This window comes from Delphinapterus leucas, chromosome 7 (assembly GCF_059928025.1).
Source record: "Delphinapterus leucas isolate spDelLeu-1000000601 "Yukka" chromosome 7, BTC_Dleu_Yukka2, whole genome shotgun sequence".
Classification (NCBI taxonomy): domain Eukaryota; kingdom Metazoa; phylum Chordata; class Mammalia; order Artiodactyla; family Monodontidae; genus Delphinapterus; species Delphinapterus leucas.
Window position 1 is genome coordinate 8410667 of NC_143135.1, and position 21190 is coordinate 8431856.

Genomic DNA, 21190 nt, shown 5'->3' on the forward strand with positions numbered 1-21190 from the left:
ACATCAAATTCACCATTTTAACCAATTTATTTTATTTATTTGTTTTTGTTTGTTTGTTTTTACTGTATGATATCACCCATATGTGGAATCTAAAACAAACAAACTGGTGAACACAACAAAAAAGAAACAGGCTCACAGATATAGAGAACAAACCCATGGCTACCAGTGGGGAGAGGGAAATGGGGAAGGGCAACACAGAGGCAGGGGATCAAGAGGTACAAACCATTATGTATAAAATAAGCTACAAGGTTTGTTTTCTATGTTTGTGAGTCTGTTTCTGTTTTGTAAATAAGTTCAATTGGTATCATTTTTTTAGATTACACATATAAGTGATATATGATATTTGTCTTTGTCAGACTTACTTCACTTAGCATGATAATCTTTAGGTCCATCCATGTTGCTGCAAATGACATTATTTCATTCTTTTTTATGGCTGAGTAATATTCCATTATATATATATCTATATATCTATATATATATATATCTCACATTTTCTTTATCCATTCATCTGTCGGTGGACACTTAGGTTGCTTTCATGTCTTGGTTACTAAAGGGGAAAGGGGACAGGAGGGGTAAATTAGGAGTTTGGGATTAGCAGATACACACTACTATATATAAAATAGATTAGAAAACAAGGTTCCACTGTATAGCACAGGGAACTATATTCAATATCTTGTAATAAACTATAATGGAAAAGAATCTGAAAAAGAATATGTATATATGTGTGTGTGTGTGTATGTATATAATATACGTATATAGCTGAATCACTTTGCTGTACACCAGAAACTAAGACAACATTGTAAATCAACTATACTTCAATTTAAAAAAATAGATAAAGGGAATTCCCTGGCAGTCCAGTAGTTAGGATGTAGCTCTTTCACTACCGAGGGCTCGGGTTCAATTCCTGGACGGGGACCTAAGACCCAACAACTCACGTGGTGCGGCCAAAAGAAGAAAAAAGAGAAAAAGAAAGCCACAGGATATACCGTACAAGACAGGGAACACGGCCAATATTCTACAATAACTATAAATGGTGCACAACCTCTAAAAATTGTGAATCACCATACTGTACACCTGCAACCCACGCAATATGGTACATCAACTACACCTCCATTAAAAAAACAACAAAAACTGCATGCATCTTACCACGCTTCCAGTGTACTAGACATTTCTTGCTCCTCCTGTGCAATCAGAATGACTCCCTCTATAATAGATCAATATGTTCTGAGATGTCCAAATGGCCCAAGTCAAGCATTGAGCCCTGGTCATTCCGGCTCTCAGGGCCAGTGTGTTCTGTGGACAGCTGCCTACAGCTCTAACTCTTGAACTCCACCTGTGTGTACACCTTGGTGATGTCGTGGTACCTGCCTTCCGGGGGCTGGTAGTTGGAGATCGGCGGCGTGTACTCTAGCCCCTGTCTCTCAAAGGGGAGTAGACTGCGGTCCCGCTCGGTGGCTGCCTTGTGGCGTTCCGGGGGTGTGAGCTGCAGCTCCTGCAGATTCCCTGCCGGGCCTCAAGCATGGACCTGACGGCGTCCTTCTCCAACTCCATGTTGTAGAGCGACCACTTCTTCAGAAGCAGAGCTCTCTGCTCGCTCTCCTCCAAGGGGAGCTGCACCGCAGGCCGGTGTCTCACTTTCCCTGGGAACTTCACAGGTGTGATAAAATCCTTAAGGGGAATTAGCTCGTGGCTGTCATGGCATCCTTTTCTTCAAGCGGTCCTTGGCAGCTTGGCCTTTTGTTTGGATTTTTCTTCTCCTTCTTTTGCTCCTCCTCCTCCTTCCTCCTCTTCCTCTTTCTCCTGCTTCTCCTCCTCTTCCTCAGGGGCTCTGCTCTCTTGGGAACAAGCCCCCAGAAGCACAACCATGAAGCTCTCATGTCTCTCATCTCTGTCTGCCAAGCTCCCAGAAGCCGGTTCAGGGGCACAGGGGCACTCCAGCAGGGACCTTCTAACCACTTTAAAGTGTATAACTCAGTGGTATTTGGTATGTTCACCATGTATGAAACCATTACCACTATCTAGTTGCAGAATATTTTCATCACTCCAAAAGGAAATCCCAATTCTCCTTGCCCCAGCCTCTGGCCATCCCTGCTGTATTTTCTGCATTTGCCTATTCTGAATATTTCAAATAAATAGAATCATTAGACAGTATGTGGCCTTTCGTATCTGGCTTCTTAGCATAATGTTTTCAAGGTTCATCTATGTTGCAACTTGTATCAGTACTTCATTTCTTTTTGAGGCTGAATAATATTCCACTGTATGGATATACCACATTTTATTTACCCATTCATCAGTGATGGACATTGGGGTTGTTTCCACCTTTTGGCTATTGTGGATAATACTGCTATGAACATTCATGTACGAGTTTTCATTTGAACACCTGTTTTCACTTTTGAGTATATGCCTAGGAGTGGAACAATATGGTACTTCTGTGTTTAACTTACTGAGGAATTGCCAAAGTGTTTTCCACAGTGGCTGCACCATTTTATATCCCCACCAGCAATGCAGAACGGTTTTAATTTCTTTGCATCCCAGCCAACACTTGGCTGTTTTCTGTATTTATGATTATAGTCATTCTAGTGGATGTGAAGTGGTATCTTATTGTGGTTTTGATTTGCATTTACCTACTTACCAATGACAATGAACATTTTTTTCATGTGTTTTTTGGCCATTTGTATATCTTTTTTGGAGAAATGTCTATTCAAGTCCTTTGCCCATTTTTGAATTGGGTTGTTTAGTTTTTGTTGTTGTTGAGATTTAGGAGTTCTCTATATAGTCTGAATATTAATCCCTTATCAGATATATGATGTGCAAATGTTTTCTCCCATTCTGTGGGTTGCCTTTTTACTCTGTTGATATTGGCTTTTGGTGCACAAAATGTTTAATTTTTGTAAAGTCCAATTTGTCTTTTTTTTCTTTTGTTGCCTGTGACTTTGGATATATCCAAGAAATCACTGCCAAATGCCATGTCATGAAAACTTTGCCCTATATTTTCCTCTAAGAGTTTTATAGTTTTAGGTCTTACACTTGTCTTTGATTCGTTTTGTGTTAATTTTTAAAAATTGAAATGTTGTTAATGTACAATATTATGTTATCATTATGTAATGCCCCTCTTTTATCCCTGCTTTGTCTAAAATTAATATAGCTACTACTACTTTCTTTTAATTAGTGTTAACATGGAATATCTTTCTCAATCCGCTTACTTTTTTTTTTTTTTTTGCGGTACGCGGGCCTCTCACTGTTGCGGCCTCTCCCGTTGCGGAGCACAGGCTCCGGACGCGCAGGCTCAGCGGCCATGGCTCACGGGCCCAGCCGCTCCGTGGCATGTGGGATCTTCCCGGACCGGGGCACGAATCCGCGTCCCCTGCATCGGCAGGCGGACTCTCAACCACTGCGCCACCAGGGAAGCCCTGTTCACCTTTTTATTTGCTGTTAGGACAGACTAGCAACTTGCAAGCTTCTTAGGTGCTGCACCCAAAGGACCATTATCTTTTATCCAGATGACTTTAATCTTTCACCAGAGGATGTTCTACATTTACTCTTTGGGCTCCTGTGCTGAGAAACTGATCACGTCAAGTTAGGGATTGAGCTGGATTGGAGATAAGTTCCAGTTTTATGAATACTCTATCTACCTTTGTTTCATCCTCATTTCTCAGGCATGAGCCTTCTGGGCTTTTGAATGAGAGCCTAGACATTCTCTGTCTCAGCCTGTGGGCTGTGGGAGGTTTTATTCTGTCTTTTGGAGGTTTTGAGTTTAACTCTCCCACCTCCCGCCCCACATATCTTCAAAATCTGGCCCCTTTGTTTCAGGCAGGCCCTCTTTCTGTAATTAGACTTTGGCTCCTAAACACCACGCGACTGCAGAAGATTTTGCTCCCTCCAGCTTTTAGGGGCTTCCAGGAGCCTCCAGCTCCTCAGGACCACCAAAATCTTTGCTGGTTTCTCTTTCTCCCAGTAATGTTCCTTTGCCTGAGCTAAGCCTTTGTGTCCAGAATTGGCAAATGCCTCCAGAGAAAAATATTTGACCAGTGATCCTCAGCTTATTCAGGAATGAAGGCTCTTCTCTCTTTGGAATTTTAGTTCATCTCATTCAGTCAGAGCTCTCTGCTGACGTTAAAAAGACGATTCTTGCAATTTTTTTGTTTTTCTTCTAACTTCTGCAGTGGGAGAATTGGTCTGCTGAAAACCTCTATATCCTGGTTGGAAACAGAAGTCTTTTGATCTTTTCTTAAATTCTGTATAATTTACTTTCATTATTTCTTCAAATATTTTCTCCTCTCCAACTTTGTTTCTCTTTCTGAAGTCTTATCATCTGGATATTTTTACTTCTGCTTTAATACTCTGTAACTCGTATTATTTCTTTTATATTTTCTAATTTTTTTTGAATCTTCCTTCAGGGAGAGTTATTCAATTTGGTCTTCCAGTTCACTAATATTTTCTTCAGCTGTATTCATTTTATTTATCCCATCTACCTGGACTGATCAGCACTTCTGGTTCTGAAGGGCTACTAAGGATTTATCAGACTGTTATATTCATTCATTCACGTATTCATCAAATATTCACTGAATGCCTACCTTATGCCAGGCTGGGTTCTAGGCGTGGGAAATTCAATCACCAACTATACAAAGGAGGCTTAATAATTTAAACCTCTAGCTCAGATTCACACATGCAACGGCCTACTTGACATCAGAGGCATCTCAAACTCAACATGTCCAAAACCGAACCAGGGATCTTCCCCTAATCAGTATTCCCTTGGTGGCAAGTGGCAGAACTCCAAGTCAAACTGGTTCAAGCCGTAAAGCAAAATTATTGGTTTAGTTAACTGAAAAGTCCAGGGGTAGGATGACTTCAGGCCTGGCTGATTGATATTAGAGGCTCAATGATATTGACAAGACACAGTATCCATTTTTCCATCTCTTGCTTCTGCTTTTTTCTCTGCCGACTTACTTTGTGGGATCTTGGTTCCCCCACCAGGGATTAAACCCAGGCCCTCGGCAGTGAAAGCGTGGAGTCCTAACCACGGGACTGGCAGGGAATTCCCTCTGCTGACTTAACTTCTAGGCTTACCCTCCTCACATTAGGGTGAGATGGTCACCAGCACCAACAGACTTACATGCTTCCAGCTCAGTGACTCCAGCAGACAGACAGAGATTCTGTTTTACCAACAATTCCATCATCAGCTCCAGGCTTGAGTCTTGCTGACTTTGCTTGCGTTTTGTGCCTTGCTGTGAACCAATCATTGTAATTTGGAGAAGGAATCTTTGGATGAGCCAGGTCTAGGTCTTAGGCTGACTCCTGCAGCTGAAGTTATGTTCTGCTAGATTTGCAACCCAGTGAAATAAGAAAGCCTCTTTCCTGAGCGCTCCATCAAATGTTTGAAGGGGGTTCTCATCTGCCTGGCTTAGGACTCATGGCCTTTTCCAAACCAATGTCTGTGTCCTATTGGTAGGCCTGGATCTGGAGTTGCCAGATTTAATGAATAAAAACATGAGACATTCAGTTACATTTGAATTTCAGATAAATAATGAATAAAATGTGAAGATCCATATGTCCCAAGTAGGCATCCTGTACTTTATCTGGCAACGTTAGCTGGGTCATACGCCAGTCCCACAATGTGGGGGATGAGATCAGCCACACCCAAACCACTTGGTTTAAGTGTGAGAAGCACAATTCCAAAAGGAAAAATGGAGGTGCTGTTTCCAGAAAGAAGCACGGATGTGGACTGCACAAATGACAGTTGACCTTGATACTCTCTGTGCACACCCAGTTCATTGCAACCCATTAGCCCTTCCCCATCTCCTTTATCCCTGCTGAGAGATCCCCATTTGGTACAGGAAAGTAGATAGCACTCCCTTGATTTTAGGAATATAGGCTCTGCCCTCAGCCCCGGGGGATACATTATGATTACTCTAAACTACCAATGATAATCCTTTTCTTTTTTGCCAAATGACTGGTGTTAAAGAGAAAATTATTCATGACAATTGTTGACGATGATCAGGTAGATTTTATTCAAGGGGCTACTACAATGAGGGTTTGTATTCGGGGAGGGAGATCTGGATCAACTTCGACCACAATAAGGAAAAGTGGGGATTTATAGCCAAGGAGCAGGGTGGGGGTCAGTGGATGGAAATTTACTAAATGGAAACCTCAGGGGTGAGGGTGGGATTGTGGCTAAACCGACCTAACAGAGTCTTGCTAAAACTGAATGATGCAGAGATGAATATAGAAGCCCAAAAGTCAGGGCATAGATGAGAATAGAGTTCAAAGTAGCCTGACTGGAGTTTGTCAAGGAAGAATCTTTGTCACTGATACAAATCTTCTGAGCTTCCTCTGTGTCCAGGTATGGTCATGCAGCCAGTCCTGGCCCATGAGAGGCAAGGGGAAATTTGCTGGGGAGTTTCTGGAGAGGATTTTGCTTCCCAGATAAAAAGACAGAGCCCCTGAAGGGAAGAACCTTGTGCCCCTGCACCCTACTTTTTATTTGGAATGCTGGTGTGAGCACATGGTATATGGAGCTATGTCTGTCATGAGACAACAAACACAGGAGTAAAAAGCCAGCATGCAAAAAATGACGGGGCTGAAGAGTGGAAAGAGTCTGAGAAAACTCTGGAAACTCCAACCTCCGGGCTTCATCTGTAAACAATAAACAGCCTCTTATAGTTTAGCCTATGCCTTCTGGTACTTGCAGCCACATGCTCCCCAGCTCATCTGCTCCCTCCCCTCAGCCTGCTTTTCTCCCAACGTCCCACAGCTTAATAATTAACACCATCACCTTTCCTTTCATGCAAATCAAAACTTCACCGTCATCACTGGAGCCTCCCTCTCCTCCCACTGTCCCTCCCCCATTTCTGTTGAACTTCCTCAGTGACTCTGGAATCTGCCTGCATTCTACATTTCCACGTCCACTGTCGTATTCCTAGCAGCTCCTCTTTTCTCTCCTGGTCCACTTCAAAGGCTTTCTATCCATCTCCAACAAAGCCTCTACTCTTTGTTCCCCTGCAATATCTTTCCACAGTTATCTTTTCAAAATATAAATCTGATAATGTCAACATCCCCCACAATGTTTAAACACCCTTCGGTTACCTCCTCTTACTCTTAGAAAAAAGACCAAAATCCTTAACAAAGCCTTTAAAACCCTTCATGCTTGGCCCTGCCTCAAGCCATATCTCATCCATGCCACTTTCCTCTTTATATGAGTCTGTTTCCTTCCACCACAGGACCTTTGCACATGCTGGAATACCTAGAATGATCTTCCCCACCTCCACTCCCCTGACGCACTCCTGCTCTGCCTTCAGATCTTTCCTTTACCCTGGCTTTCTCAGGTGAGCCTTTTCCTGTCCACAGAGACCCTCTCCATTGCTCTCAAGACCTAGGAGATGTCCACAGGTATCTCTTCCCTGCCTCCCCTGGAATCCTGCCAGGATTACCTTCAATTGCTGATATCCTTCCCCTCTGGAACAATCCAGCTGCTTTGCTTCTGTGAACCCAGGCTTTCAAATCAATGACCTGCTAATTCTTCCACTGCAGTGAGAACAGAAGACAAATTAACATTTCAGTACGTTATTCTGACATACAAATAAGAAGGTAATTACATTCTTGTGTTTTCCTGACTGGGTTTTGCAGCAGACCACCATAGGTCCTTGAAATGCCTACAGGAAACCTAAAGTATGAGGACAATTGAACCAGGAGCAGAGGGAGAAATGCATTCCAGGTGCTGTATGTGTACAGCCTCCTCCTTGAGACGTCCTGGAGTGCTAGTAGTTAGAGATGAGGATAAGGGGTAAGCTGGGCTGTGAAGGAATGGATTCTGATTCTGAGGGCAATGAGAAGCCAGAGGGCTTTAAGCAAGGGAGGTACTGCACCAGATTTGCTTTAGAAAGATCATTATAGTGCTGTGTGTAGAATGGATTGCAGGGGACAAGACTGGGGCAGGGAGATAGAGGAGGAGGCTGATGCAGTGGTGCAGGAGAGATGATGGTGTGAAATTAATTAAGCAAGGAGGCCATTAGCCTGAGGGGGCTCTAATGCTACATCACCTATGGAAGCAAACCAAAATCTAAGCCTGCGAATATCGCAAGGTTATGAAAGCAAAACCTAAAGACAAACAACCACAAAGAGCCAACTAGGATTTAAGCTATACCAATCAATACTTTCCTTACTTTGCTTCCAGTTTTTCCATATAAAAGTTTTCTTCAGCTCCCATCAACAGAGCACTTCTAACCACACCCAGTTTGGCACTGCTTTATTTGAATTGATTTTTGCTCAAATAAATTCCCTAAAAATTTAGTATGCCTCAGTTTATCTTTTAACTGGTCTGGTGTCAGAAGTGGGATCCAAAGGAGATGCCAAACGGCCCTCAGAAGCAACAAGCAACCAGGCAGAGGTACCTGCTGCGCCCATTGAGCTCACTGCTTTCTTGCTACATCTGAAAGATGGGTAAGTTCCTTTCATGTCTGAGGTTTGCAGGTTTTGTGTTTGAAAGAGCTCCCTGAATTTATTCAAGTATTTCTTTCTCTGGACTGGGTCTGGGGGCCAGCTGACTTAAAAGAAACTGGACTGGGATGGGGACATATGTATATGTATAACTGATTCACTTTGTTATAAGGCAGAAACTAACATACCATTGTAAAGCAATTATACCCCAATAAAGATGTTAAAAAAAAAAAAGAAAAGAAACTGGACTGGGTCCAGGGTCAGATTAGGTCTGACTTAAGCTGGACTGGGTCTGTTAGGGGAAATACTGACTGAAACTGCCCGCCCTGACCAGGCAACATAGTAACCACTTGCATGAGTTATTTTAAACAGGAGGTCCTGGTAAGGAACACAGAACTAACAAGCTACCACCAACTGGAAGAATTCAGGAAAGGTCAAAATGAGAGAGGAGATGCCAGTCCATTTCTCCTTCCAACCTCCCAGAATCCTTCTCACTGGAATCCATCTTGGCTGAGTGATGCACGTACCACCAGGAAGGACCCTGAGTCAGAATGATTGGCCAGAGACAACCCGGAAACTAACCCCATTCCCATAAAACCCAAGACTGCAAGCCATGTGGCAAGGCAGTCCTCCTGGATTCCCTAACCCTCCTGCTCTCCACCCGGGTACCCCTTCCCAATAAAGTCTCCTGCTTTGTCAGCACGTGTGTCTCCTTGGACAATTCATTTCCAAGTGTTAGACAAGAGCCCACTCTCGGGCCCTGGAAGGGGTCTCCCTTCCTGCAACAGGTCCAGTGTGAGGCCTTAGGTAATAAGGGGGAAAAAAAGAGAAAAATTGGTTCCCTGAGTCCAAAAAATCTGGGACTCCTCTGTCTGGGACCCTGGCTAACTATATGTATAAAATTATGGGCCCAGAATCTGTGTTTTTCTGAACCAGTGGGTTAAACTTACCAAAGATAACCTTAAATTGCAGTGGTCACAGTAGGGAACTTTTAACCTAGACAAGCATATCTTTACAAGGTGCTCTAGAGAAAAAAAGGGTCCCAAATCTCCCCAAAACAATGGGGTGCATTTTTTTTTACTGGTATGCTGAAGCATCTTAGAAACTCAATGAATCGAAAATTGCTTCTTTAAAAGATTCTTTACAAAAACAAATGAAAAGTTTAAGCAACAAATTGACAGTGAATCTAAAAAAATCTAAGAAGTGCACACTGACTAACTTGACTCCAACTGCTCCTTCCCTTGAACCTCCCCTCCCTAAATTTTCTGAACCTACCAATCCCTTTACACCTTTTATTTTATTTTAAAAATTTATTTATTTATTCGTTGTGCTGGGTCTTTGTTGAGGCGGGCGGGCTACTTAGTTGCAGCAGGTGGGCTCCTTAGTTGCGACTCATGGGCTCCTTAGTTGTGGCTCATGGGCTCCTTAGTTGAGGCATGTGAACTCTTAGTTGTGGCATGCATATGGGATCTAGTTCCCTGACCAGGGATCAAACCCAGGCCCCCTGCCTTGGGAGTGTGGAGTCTTCACAGCTGCTCTACCAGGGAAGTCCCACTCAATTGCCTTTTAAAGTGAGGCCCTCTGCTGAGCCTTGAATACTAAATGTAACCATCTTTTCTCATGGTCAAAGGCTGAATTAGGGCCATCATAAAAGGTTCTCCAAATCCTCAAGAGAATCCTCAAAATTTTTATGAGGAATTTAGAATTCTAATTGCAGCCTACGACATGGGCTCCCAGATCGCTGCCAGTTTATTCATATGACATTAGGACCTAGCAATGCCCCAAAATAAATGACTGAAGCCCAGTGGGAAGACCCCAAGAGTGATATCAAAGACCCACATGCAAACTGCTCTGCCAGGGATGGCCCAAAAGGCTCTAGAAAAATAGCCCAAGACCTACATGAAAAAATTTTTTTTAATTAATTTATTTATGGCTGCGTTGGCTCTTTGCTGCTGTGCGCAGGCTTTCTCTAGTTGTGGCGACAGCAGGGGCTACTCTTTGTTGAGGTGTGCAGGCTTCTCATTGCGGTGGCGTCTCACATTGCAGAGCATGGGCTCTAGGCGTGCAGGCTCAGTAGTTGTGGCTCGCGGGATCTAGAGCGCAGGCTCAGTAGTTGTGGCACACAGGCTTAGTTGCTCCACGGCATGTGGGACCTTTCCGGACCAGGGCTCGAACCTGTGTCCACTGCATTGGCAGGCGGATTCTTAACCACTGAGCCACCAGGGAAGTGCCTATTTGAAAGTATTGATAAGGTATTTCCTCAAAAGACTGACTGGTCTATCAGTCAATCTTGCAAACAACACAAAAAGCATAAAGCAGTCTCAGATCATAAGACAAAATTGGAAACCCTGTTTGTGAAATTCCGGGCTTTCTTTATTAAACGAAGGCTCAGAAAACACCTTCACTTCCTTATTCATTAGCAAGCTCTGGCTGAACTAAGTAGCCTAATAAAGAGACACAAGCTGTGCTGGGAAGCCTCTTTCTTGCTGGATTAATAGCCCTAGCTAAGCATTTTGAAAAAACCTTGGAGCAAGCTGAAATCCAAAAAGCCAACCAATTTATGGCCCTGAAGTTACAATAGTTCCAAGGGCCAAGGGGACCTCCACGAACACATTTCAAGCTAGAACCTAGAGATTCTTCACTCAGGAATGCTGTGCCCTGAAGTGTCTGCCTTTGCTGTAAACAAGTGGGGCACTGAAAAAAGCAATGCCCCCTGCTGAACCCATCGTTTAAGAGACCTCCACCTCTTAGTCCAGACTGCCTTTCCATTGGGGGAAGTCAAAAAATTTGATTACTGAAATAATAAGCATCGATGGGGTTCTGAGGGATCCTTTGGTAAGTTGCTCCCCAGGATTCCTCTAAATGAGAAAAGGGAAACTAAGATAAACAATGCAGAATGTGGCACAGTATCGGGGTTTACCATTGTCACTTTATCTATATTAAAACCCACTTTCACAAAACAGCAAAGCCCTTGGAGTAAAGTATTCCCATACTGAGGGTTTCTAGCCAAAGGCAAAGGGTATTTGTGTCTAAACTAAACTAGCCCAGATGACACTAGGGCCATTTTTGGGAAACCATACTTTCCTTCTGTGTGATGTGGCCCCAGTAAGCCTGTTAGGATGAGATTTGCATTCTAAAATAAAGAGTTACATAAAATTTAACTCAGAAGGAATTTCCTGACCCTCCTGAACCTGAGGTGTTCTGCTCTCTGCAAGCAGGAATTGATGAAATTGAGACTCTAAAGTATGAAAGCTCTTAACTCTCAGAAGTGCGTGAATGCCGGACTTCCCTGGTGGCGCAGTGGATGAGAATTCACCTGCCAGTGCAAGGGACACGGGTTCAAGCGCTGGTCCAGGAAGATCCCACATGCCGCAGAGCATCTAAGCCCATGTGCCACAACTACTGAACCTGCACTCTAGAGCCCGCGAGCCACAACTACTGAAGCCCCCGTGCCTAGAGCCTGTGCTCCACACAAGAGAAGCCACCGCAATGAGAAGCCTGTGCACTGCAACGAAGAATAGGCCCCAACTCGCTGCAACTAGAGAAAGCCCACGCACAGCAACAAAGACCTAACGCAGCCAAAAAAAAAAAAGAAAGAAATTGCTTTGACCACTTGGGGTCTTTTGTGTTTCCATGCAAATCGTAAAATTTTTTGTTCTAATTCTGTGAAAAATGCCATTGGTAATATGCTAGGGATTGCATTGAATCTGTAGATTGTCATTTTCACAATACTTTTTTTTTTTTTAATATTTATTTATTTATTTATTTGGTTGCACCGGGTCTTAGTTGCAGTAGGTGGGCTCCTTAGTTGTGGCTCCAGGGATCCTTAGTTGCAGCTCATTGGCTCCTTAGTTGCAGCATGTGGGCTCTTTAGTTGTGGCAGGTGGGCTCCTTAGTTGCGGCAGGAGGGCTCCATAGTTGTGGCATGCAAACTCTTAGTTGCAGCATGCATGTGGGATCTAGTTCCCTCACCAGGGATCGAACCTGGCCCCCCTGCATTGGGAGCGTGGAGTCTTATCCGCTGGACCACCTGGGAAGTCCCACACAATATTGATTCTTCCAATCCAAGAACATGGTATATCTCTCCATCTGTTTGTGTCATCTTTGATTTCTTTCATCAGTATCTTATAGTTTTCTGAGTACAGGTCTTTTTCCTCTTTAGGTAGGTTTATTCCTAGGTATTTTATTCTTTCTGTTGCAATGGTAAATGGGACTGTTTCCTTAATTTCTCTTTCTGATTTTTCATTGTTAGTGTATAGGAATGCAAGAGATTTCTGTGTATTAATCTTACATCCTCCAACTTTACCAAATTCATTGATTAGCTCTAGTAGTTTTCTGGTGGCATCTTTAGGATTTTCTATGTATAGTATCATGTCATCTGCAAGCAGTGACAGCTTTACTTCTTCTTTTCCAATTTGGATTCCTTCTATTTCTTTTTCTTCTCTGATTGCCAGGGCTAGGACTTCCAAAACTATGCTGAATAATAGTGGCAAGAGCGGACATCCTTGTCTTGTTCCGATCTTAGAGGAAATGCTCTCAGTTTTTCACCATTGAGAATGATGTTTGCTGTGAGTTTCTTGTATATTGCCTTTATTATGTTGAGGTAGGTTCTCTCTATGCCCACTTTCTGCAGAGTTTTTTAAAAAATCATATATGGGTGTTGAATTTTGTCAAAACCTTTTTCTGCATCTATTGAGATGATCGTATGGTTTTTATTCTTCAATTTGTTAATATGGTGTATCACATGGATTGATTTGCATATACTGAAGAATCCTTGTGTCCCTGGGATAAATCCCACTTGATCATGATGTATGACCCTTTTAATGTGTTGTTGGATTGTTTGCTAGTATTTTGTTGAGGATTTTTGCTTCTATGTTCATCAGTGATATTGGTCTGTAATTTTCTTTTTTTGTGATATCGTTGTCTAGTTTTGGTATCAGGGTGATGGTGGCCTCATAGACTGAGCTTGGGAGTGTTCCTCCCTTTGTAATTTTTTGGAACAGTTTGAGAAGGATGGGTGTTAGCTCTTGTCTAAATGTTTGCTAGAATTTGCCTGTGAAGCCATCTGGTTCTGAACTTTTGTTTGTTGGAAGGTTTTTTTTTTTTTTGGCTGCATTGGGTCTTCACTGCTGCGCAAGGGCTTTCTCTAGTTGCGGCGAGTGGGAGCTACTCTTCTTTGTGGTTCATGGGCTTCTCGTTGTGGTGGCTTCTCTTGTTGCAAAGCACAGGCTCTAGGCGCATGGGCTTCAGTAGTTGCAGCATGCGGGCTCAGTAGCTGTGGTGCATGGGCTTAGTTGCTCCGTGGCATGTGGGATCTTCCTGGACTAGGGTTCGAACCCCTGTTCCCTGCATTGGCAGGTGCATTCCTAACTGCTGTGCCACCAGGGAAGTCCCTGTTGGAAGATTTTAAATCACAGTTTCAATTGCATTACTTGTGATTGGTCTGTTCATATTTTCTATTTCTTCCTGGTTCGGTCTTGGAAGGTTGTACTTTTCTAAGAATTTGTCCATTTCATATTAGGATATGACTTATACTTATACCTCATGCTGTTGAGAGTCTATTAAACTCCCAACAGACTCACCATTTTTCAGCAAGCCGACTAACTGAGATCCTTCTCCTTTCACTTTTTTTTTTTTGTGGGATTTTATAGTTCCCTGACCAGGGATCAAACCCATCCCCCCTGAAGTGGAAGCGCAGAGTCTTAAGCACTGGATCACCAGGGAAGTCCCTGCTTTCACTTTCTAAGCTCCATCGTTTTGTTTTTTTTCATTTTATAGTTTTATTTCATTCCCATATATGCGTGTGTATATATATACATATTTTTTTACATCTTTATTGGAGTATAATTGCTTTACAATGTTGTGTTAGTTTCCACTGTACAACAAAGTGAATCAGCTCTGTGTATACATATATCCCCATATCCCCTCCCTCTTGAACCTCCCTCCCACCCTCCCTATCCCACCCCTCTATATCGTCACATAGCATCGAGCTGTTCTCCCTGTGCTATACATCAAAGCTTCTTGAGTGCTGCAACTTTCTCAACACTGCTGCCCTTGCAGACAGTGGTACAGATCACTGTAACTGTGTAGACGTGGTGTCATGGTTATTGACCCCTTGCATTGACTTACAGGACACATCGTTAGAAAACCAAGATTTGATACTCTTTGTCGCTGGGTCCTATGCTAAGAATGCGGAAGGGAAAAATCAATCAGGATATGTTATGACAGCTCAATAGGAATTATTGGAAAGGTGAAGCCTTCCCCAGTTTAACTTTGCTCAACCAGCAGAACAATATGCTCTCACTCGGAGTTGTCAGCTATTCAAAGGAAAATCAGTAAACCTTTATACAGATAGTAAATATGCCTTTGGGGTGGTCCATGACTTTGGTATATTATGGAAACAGAGACGTTCCTCACTGCTGGTGGAAGGCTGATCAAAAATGGGCCCCAGGGCTTTGCTGGTGGTGCAGTGGTTAAGAATCCACCTGCCAATTCAGGGGACACAGGTTTGAGCCCTGGTCCGGGAAGATCCCACATGCCACGGAGCAACTAAGCCCGTGTGCCACAACTACTGAGCCTGCGCTCTAGAGCCCGTAAGCCACAACTACTGAGCCTGTGTGCCACAACTACTGAAGCCTGCACGCCTAGAGCCCGTGCTCCGCAACAAGAGAAGCCACAGCAGTAAGAAGCCCATGCACTGCAACGAATAGTAGCCCCCGCTCGCGGCAACTAGAGAAAGCCTGCGCGCAGCAACAAAGACCCAACGCAGCCAAAAATAAATAAATAAAATAAAAATCTTAAAAAAAAAAATGGGCCCCAAGTAGCACTCCCGCAGTGGTCCAGTAGTTAGGGCTTTGTGCTTCCACTGCAGGGGGTGCAGGTTCTATCCCTGGTTGGGGAATTTCCACATGCTGCTCAGGGTGGGCAAAAAAAAAAAGAAAAAAACAAACCACGGCCCCAAGTAAATGAACAGCTCTCTGTCATTCTATTGTCTAACTGAATTGCAGTTATTAAAACTGAAGCTCATACTAGAAAGACAGAACGTGAGTATCAGGGAAATGCTCTAGCAGACTTCCATGCTAAGTCAGCCAGCACTAAAGTTGTACAAATACGCAACTTGAATGAACTCCGTAAGATTGATTCTAACCAAATTATTTATGATAATTTATATAAAAGACAAAATCAGGCATCTGAGCTGGAGCAACAATGTTGGGACCAACAAGGGTGCAAATTTCATATTAAACAATTCACTGAGGGCCAGGACAGTCGCCTGGTTCTTCCTGAATCCTTGAAAATGCCATTACTAAAAGCTCTACATTCTGCAACTCATCGTGGCACAGATAAAATGATCCAAATTATGAAGAAGTATTGGTGGAATGACTACTCCAAGGTCACAAATTTGGTTTACCACTGATACCTGATTTGTCAAACCCATAACCCTGGAAAGACTATTAAGGTATTAGATGGAGCATTCTCACCGCCTACTGGGCAGGCCATTTGGACACTTACAGATGGATTTCATTCACTTGCCTCCCTCAATGGGTTACTGATATGTTCTTGTAATTGCTTGTATGTTCTCAGGATTGACTGAAGCCTTCCTATGCAGAAAGGCTGATGCCGCAACTGTGGCTGAGAAACTTTTAGAAAATATATTTCCTTCATGGCGCTTCCCCAGAGAACTCTTCAATGATAGGGGAACTCATTTCACCAGACAAAAAATTAAACAAATAAAGCACTGCTGACTCAATGGCGTTATCGTTGTCCTTAGTCAGCTGGTAAAGTTGAACAGACAAATGGTAACTTAAAACTGAAGCTAGCTAAATTAACAGAATCAACTGGACTGCCCTGGCCTGAAGTTCTACTATTCGTTTTAATGGTGATTAGATCAACACCTATGGGAAAGGATAAAGTAATACCTTATGAAATAGTGACAGGAAAACCTGTGCCCTTGGTGATAGAACCACATCTGTCTCCTGTACTCAAATTCTGATATGATTCAATATTATAAAGCTTTAACGTATTATGCTAAAGTATATTTCCACCAGGTAAAAGAAGCTTTTCATGACCCTCCTACAGATTGTCGAGCCTTCTACAACTTAGAACCTGGACAGTGGGTCTTCTTCTCAGGAAACGACACCTGAGAATGACTGCCCTTGAACCTCGTTAGAAGGGACCATTCAGGTTCTCCTGACTACCCAGATAGTAGCCAAACTTCAGAGATTAAAACTTGGGTCCACATCTCCCAGTTGTAAAAGGCTCCTCCAAACTCTTGGAACTGCATACTAGCCGGAAATCTAAAGTTAAAATTGGAAGATTCCTCCCCAGAAACAAATGACATCTTGAGGTGGACAGCTCTCTCAAGGTCACAGATCAAGGTCTTTATCTCCAATATGAAATCTTTATCCCTTTCACCTCCTTGCTATCTGCTTTTTCTCTTCATTAATGCATGGAAAGATAACACTATAATTAGGATTTCACAAACAATAGCTACTGCGGGAAATTTAACTAACTGCTGGATTTGTCATGCTAAACCAAAATCAGTACATGAAGGGAGAGACCCTTTTGTTTACCCTATAAGTAATTTCACTGAAATCCCAAATGCCACTGTGTGCCTAAATTGTTCGGCAGCTCCCTTTTATAAAGGTAAAAATACTAAATCTACATATCCCCATTCCTTGCTTCAATTTAATCCAACCCTGGGATGGGAAAATGAGATTCACTCTCTCTCTATATATATAAAACACTGCAGGGCTTCCCCGGTGGCGCAGTGGTTGAGAGTCCGCCTGCCGATGCAGGGGACACGGGTTCGTGCCCCGGTCCGGGAAGATCCCACATGCCACGGAGCGGCTGGGCCCGTGAGCCGTGGCCGCTGAGCCTGCGCGTCCGGAGCCTGTGCTCCGCAACGGGAGGGGCCACAACGGTGAGAGGCCCGCGTACCGCCAAAAAAAAAAAAAAGAACACTGCAGAGCAGCCAATGTAAGTCAGACCATTTACAGGCTTAGCTGACGGGCCCATGTATTTAGGTGGTCTCGGTGGGATGATGCTAACACCTCTGTACCAACCAATGAGCCCACAGATGCCAATACTTACGAGGGAGCCCTATGTACCCTTCCTGGCTGTGGCTTTATATGTGGACGCTTTGGTATTGGCCTCTATGCTTGAGCAACTCATTGTCTTGACAGCTGGCGGATGAAAGGGCACGGTGCTCTTTTATTTAGAAAATATTTTATTTATTTTTATTTTTGGCTACGTCAGGTCTTAGTTGCAGCATGTGGGATCTTCGTTGCGGCATGCGGGATCTTTCGTTGGGGCGCACGGGCTTCTCTCTAGCTGTGGTGCGCGGGCTTCTCTCTAGTTGTGGCACGTGGGTTTTCTAGTTGTGGCGCGCGGGCTTAGTTGCCCCGCGGCACGTGGGATCTTAGTTCCCTGACCAGGGATCAAACCCGTGTCCCCTGCATTAGAAGGCGGATTCTTTACCACTGGACCATCAGGGAAGTCCCAGGGCACTGTGCTCTTGCTGCATTTAGTGTTCCATTGTCCCTTCATAATACCTCAGAAACTCAACGTTGGCCACTGCCTTGAATTTACACTATGGAGCAAAAAGAAGTTTGTCAGGAGATGTTAACACCCCTGGATGGGCATCATTTGGGTGGTCCCTTCTTCCTTGGCTTGGAGTTAGTACAAACAAACATATGCTTAGAAACTTATTCTTAACGCTGGCAACCATAGCTGAGTCTACTGCTAAGGCCTTGACTGCACAACAAAAGTACCTAGGCTCTCTAGCTAAGGTGGTTTTAGATAGTAAAATTGCTTTAGATTATTTGTTGGCTGAACGAGGGGTCTGTGCCATAGCTAACACCTCCTGCTGTACCTGAATTAACACCTCTGGTGTTGTAAAAACTCAAATACAAGAAATTAACAAACAAGCTACTTGGCTAAAACAGATTGGTACCACATCAGGTACATTCTTTGATTTACTTGATACCAACTGGTTTGGTTTATGGGGACCCTGGCTAAGAAGTGTACTTCAGTCTTTTGGTATTATCCCCCAGGAGTCATCATCGCAGTCGCCCTGGTGGGCTGTGTTGCCTCAAAGATCTCAAATGCATGTTTGCAGCCATCAGCAGCAAATCAGATGGTCTCACTGTGCTTGGAGAAACAGAAACAAGATGTACAATGGGATAAACAGCAAAAGCAATTCTTCTATGGATCTGACATCATAACCTGATAAGAGCAATTTAACTCTCACAGTGACTGAGAATGGGGCTAATACTAAACTTCTGTTCATCCTCCAGATGATCAAAAGGGAGAATTGTTAAATTAAACAAAGAGACCATTAGACTGAGGTGGCTCTAGTGCCTCCGCACCTACGTAAGCAAACCAAAATGTTAACCTGTAAATACCTCGAGGTTATGAAAGCAAAACCTGACAACCAATCATTAACAGCCAAGTAGCATTGAAGCTATAGTCAATCAGTAATTTCCTTACTTTGCTTCCACCTTTTCTCTATAAAAGTCTTTCCTCAGCTCCCATCTGTGGAGTGCTTCTAACCACTTCCCATTTGATGATGACCAATTTGGATGGATTCTTTCTCAAATAAATTCCTAAAATTTTAATGTGCCTCAATATCTTTTTTTAAAAATTTTTATTCATTTATTTATTTTTGGCTGCATTGGGTCTTCGTTGCGGCGCGTGGGCTTTCTCTAGTTGCGGCGAACGGGGGCTACTCTTCATTGCGGTGCGTGAGCTTCTCATTGCGGTGGCTTCTCTTGTTGCGGAGCACTGGCTCCAGGTGTGTGGCTTCAGTAGTTGTGGCACGCGGGCTCAGTAGCTGTGAGTCGTGGGCTCTAGAGTGCAGGCTCAGTAGTTGTGGCACACGGGCTTAGTTGCTCCGCAGCATGTGGGTTCTTCCCGGACCAGGGCTCGAACCCGTGTCCCCTGCATTGGCAGGCAGATTCTTAACCGCTGTGCCACGAGGGAAGTCCGCCTCAATACCTTTTAACAACAGGCTCTGAAAGTTCGGTCAGCAGGGGAGAGACACTTAGGAGTTAGAATCTAATGGCATTTGTGTGATTGGACATGGAATGTTGGGGACCATTCACATTCCCCAACATTATAAAACCGATAAGACCCCCTAAAGGATGTAAATGTCCCAATAGTTCAGGCGGCAGCTTCTATTATCCCTGCACTGCTGCCAGCTTTGCACACTGGGCAAGTCCTTGATTATAGAGAACATGACATTTCGGGGCTGCTGTTTCATAGAACTTCCTGAAGGCCACATACAAGAAATAGTAACTGTGTATATATTGCATGAATAAGTGGGGAGATAATCAGAATAAGTGCTTGTCTTTCCCTAAGAATTGGGCAAATATAACCTAATGAAATACAATGACTATTTTTAGTGAACAGTTAAGGGGAAGAAAGAAGACAGAGAAACAGGAAGGAGGAGACACGCCCAAGGGGCAGTGGGCACCGAGTGGCCAAGGGGGCAGAGGTGCCCACCCACCTGAAAGCCCCAGCAGCCTCCAAGCTGCTCCATCTCCCCGCAACTCTTCCTCTTTTTCTCATGATAGTATTTTATTGACTAACTTAAATCCTTCTGCATCTTACTTTTATCACTTTAATACACATAGCTCTACCTCATTCTTTTTTACTGCCATATAGTATTTATAGCATGAACATTCTCTGGCTTATTCAGCTCTTTCCCTACTGAAGGACAGTTAGGTAATTCCTGGGTTGTCATTACCTGACATGCAAGGAACACCCTTTATCCATATCTTCTTGTACATGTACGTTTCTCCAGTGTAGAATCGCTGGATCAGAGGGTATGTGCACTTTGCACATAAACTTTTTAAAATTTTGGAATAAATTTAGATTTATAGAAAAGTTGCAAAGGGTACTGAGAGTTCCCATATATCCCTCACCCAGTTTCCTCTACTGTTATCATCTTGCATTATCACGGTACATTTGTCAAGACTAAGAAACCAACTTTTGCATATTACTGTGAACTAAACTCTAGACTTTACTTGGATTTCATTAGTTGTATTAGTCTTCTCAGGCTGCTATAATAGAATATCACAGACTGGGTGACTTAAACAACATAAATTTATTTTCTTACAGTTCTGAAGGCTGGAAGTTCAAGATCAAGGTGGCAACAGGGTTGTCTTATGAGGCCTCTCTCTTTGGCTTGCAGATGGTCACCTTCTCCCTGTGTCCTCACATGGCTTTTCTTCTGTGTATACCTGCAAGGGGAGAGAGAGAGAGCTCTTTGGTATCTCTTCCTCTTAGAAGGACACCAGTGTTATGGAATTAGGACCCCATCCTTATGACCTCATTTAAACTTAATTACCACTCTAAAGGCCGTCTCCAAATATAGTCACATTGGGGGTTAAGTCTTCAACATATGAATTTAGGAGGGGACACAATTCAGTCCATAACACTAGCTTTTCCACTAATGTCCTTTATCTGTTTCAGGATCCAATCCAGGATACCACATTGCCTTCAGGAGTATGTGCATTTTTAGATTTCAACAGATTTGGTTAAATTGCTTTCCGAAGTGGCCCTAGTGGGGCTTCCTTGGTGGCGCAGTGGTTAAGAATCCACCTGCCAATGCAGGTGACGCGGGTTCTGAGCCCTGGTCTGGGAAGATCCCACATGCTGCAGAGCAACTAAGCCCGTGTGCCACAGCTACTGAGCCTGCCCTCTAGAGCCTGCGAGCCACAACTATTGAGCCTGCGTGCCACAACTGAAGCCTGCA

General features: G+C 43.5%; 1 pseudogene; it reads right to left on the reverse strand.

Moving 5' to 3' along the window:
- Positions 1–1213: 1213 nt before the first annotated feature.
- Positions 1214–10160, reverse strand: LOC111184106 (large ribosomal subunit protein mL40 pseudogene; annotated as a pseudogene).
- Positions 10161–21190: the final 11030 nt, after the last annotated feature.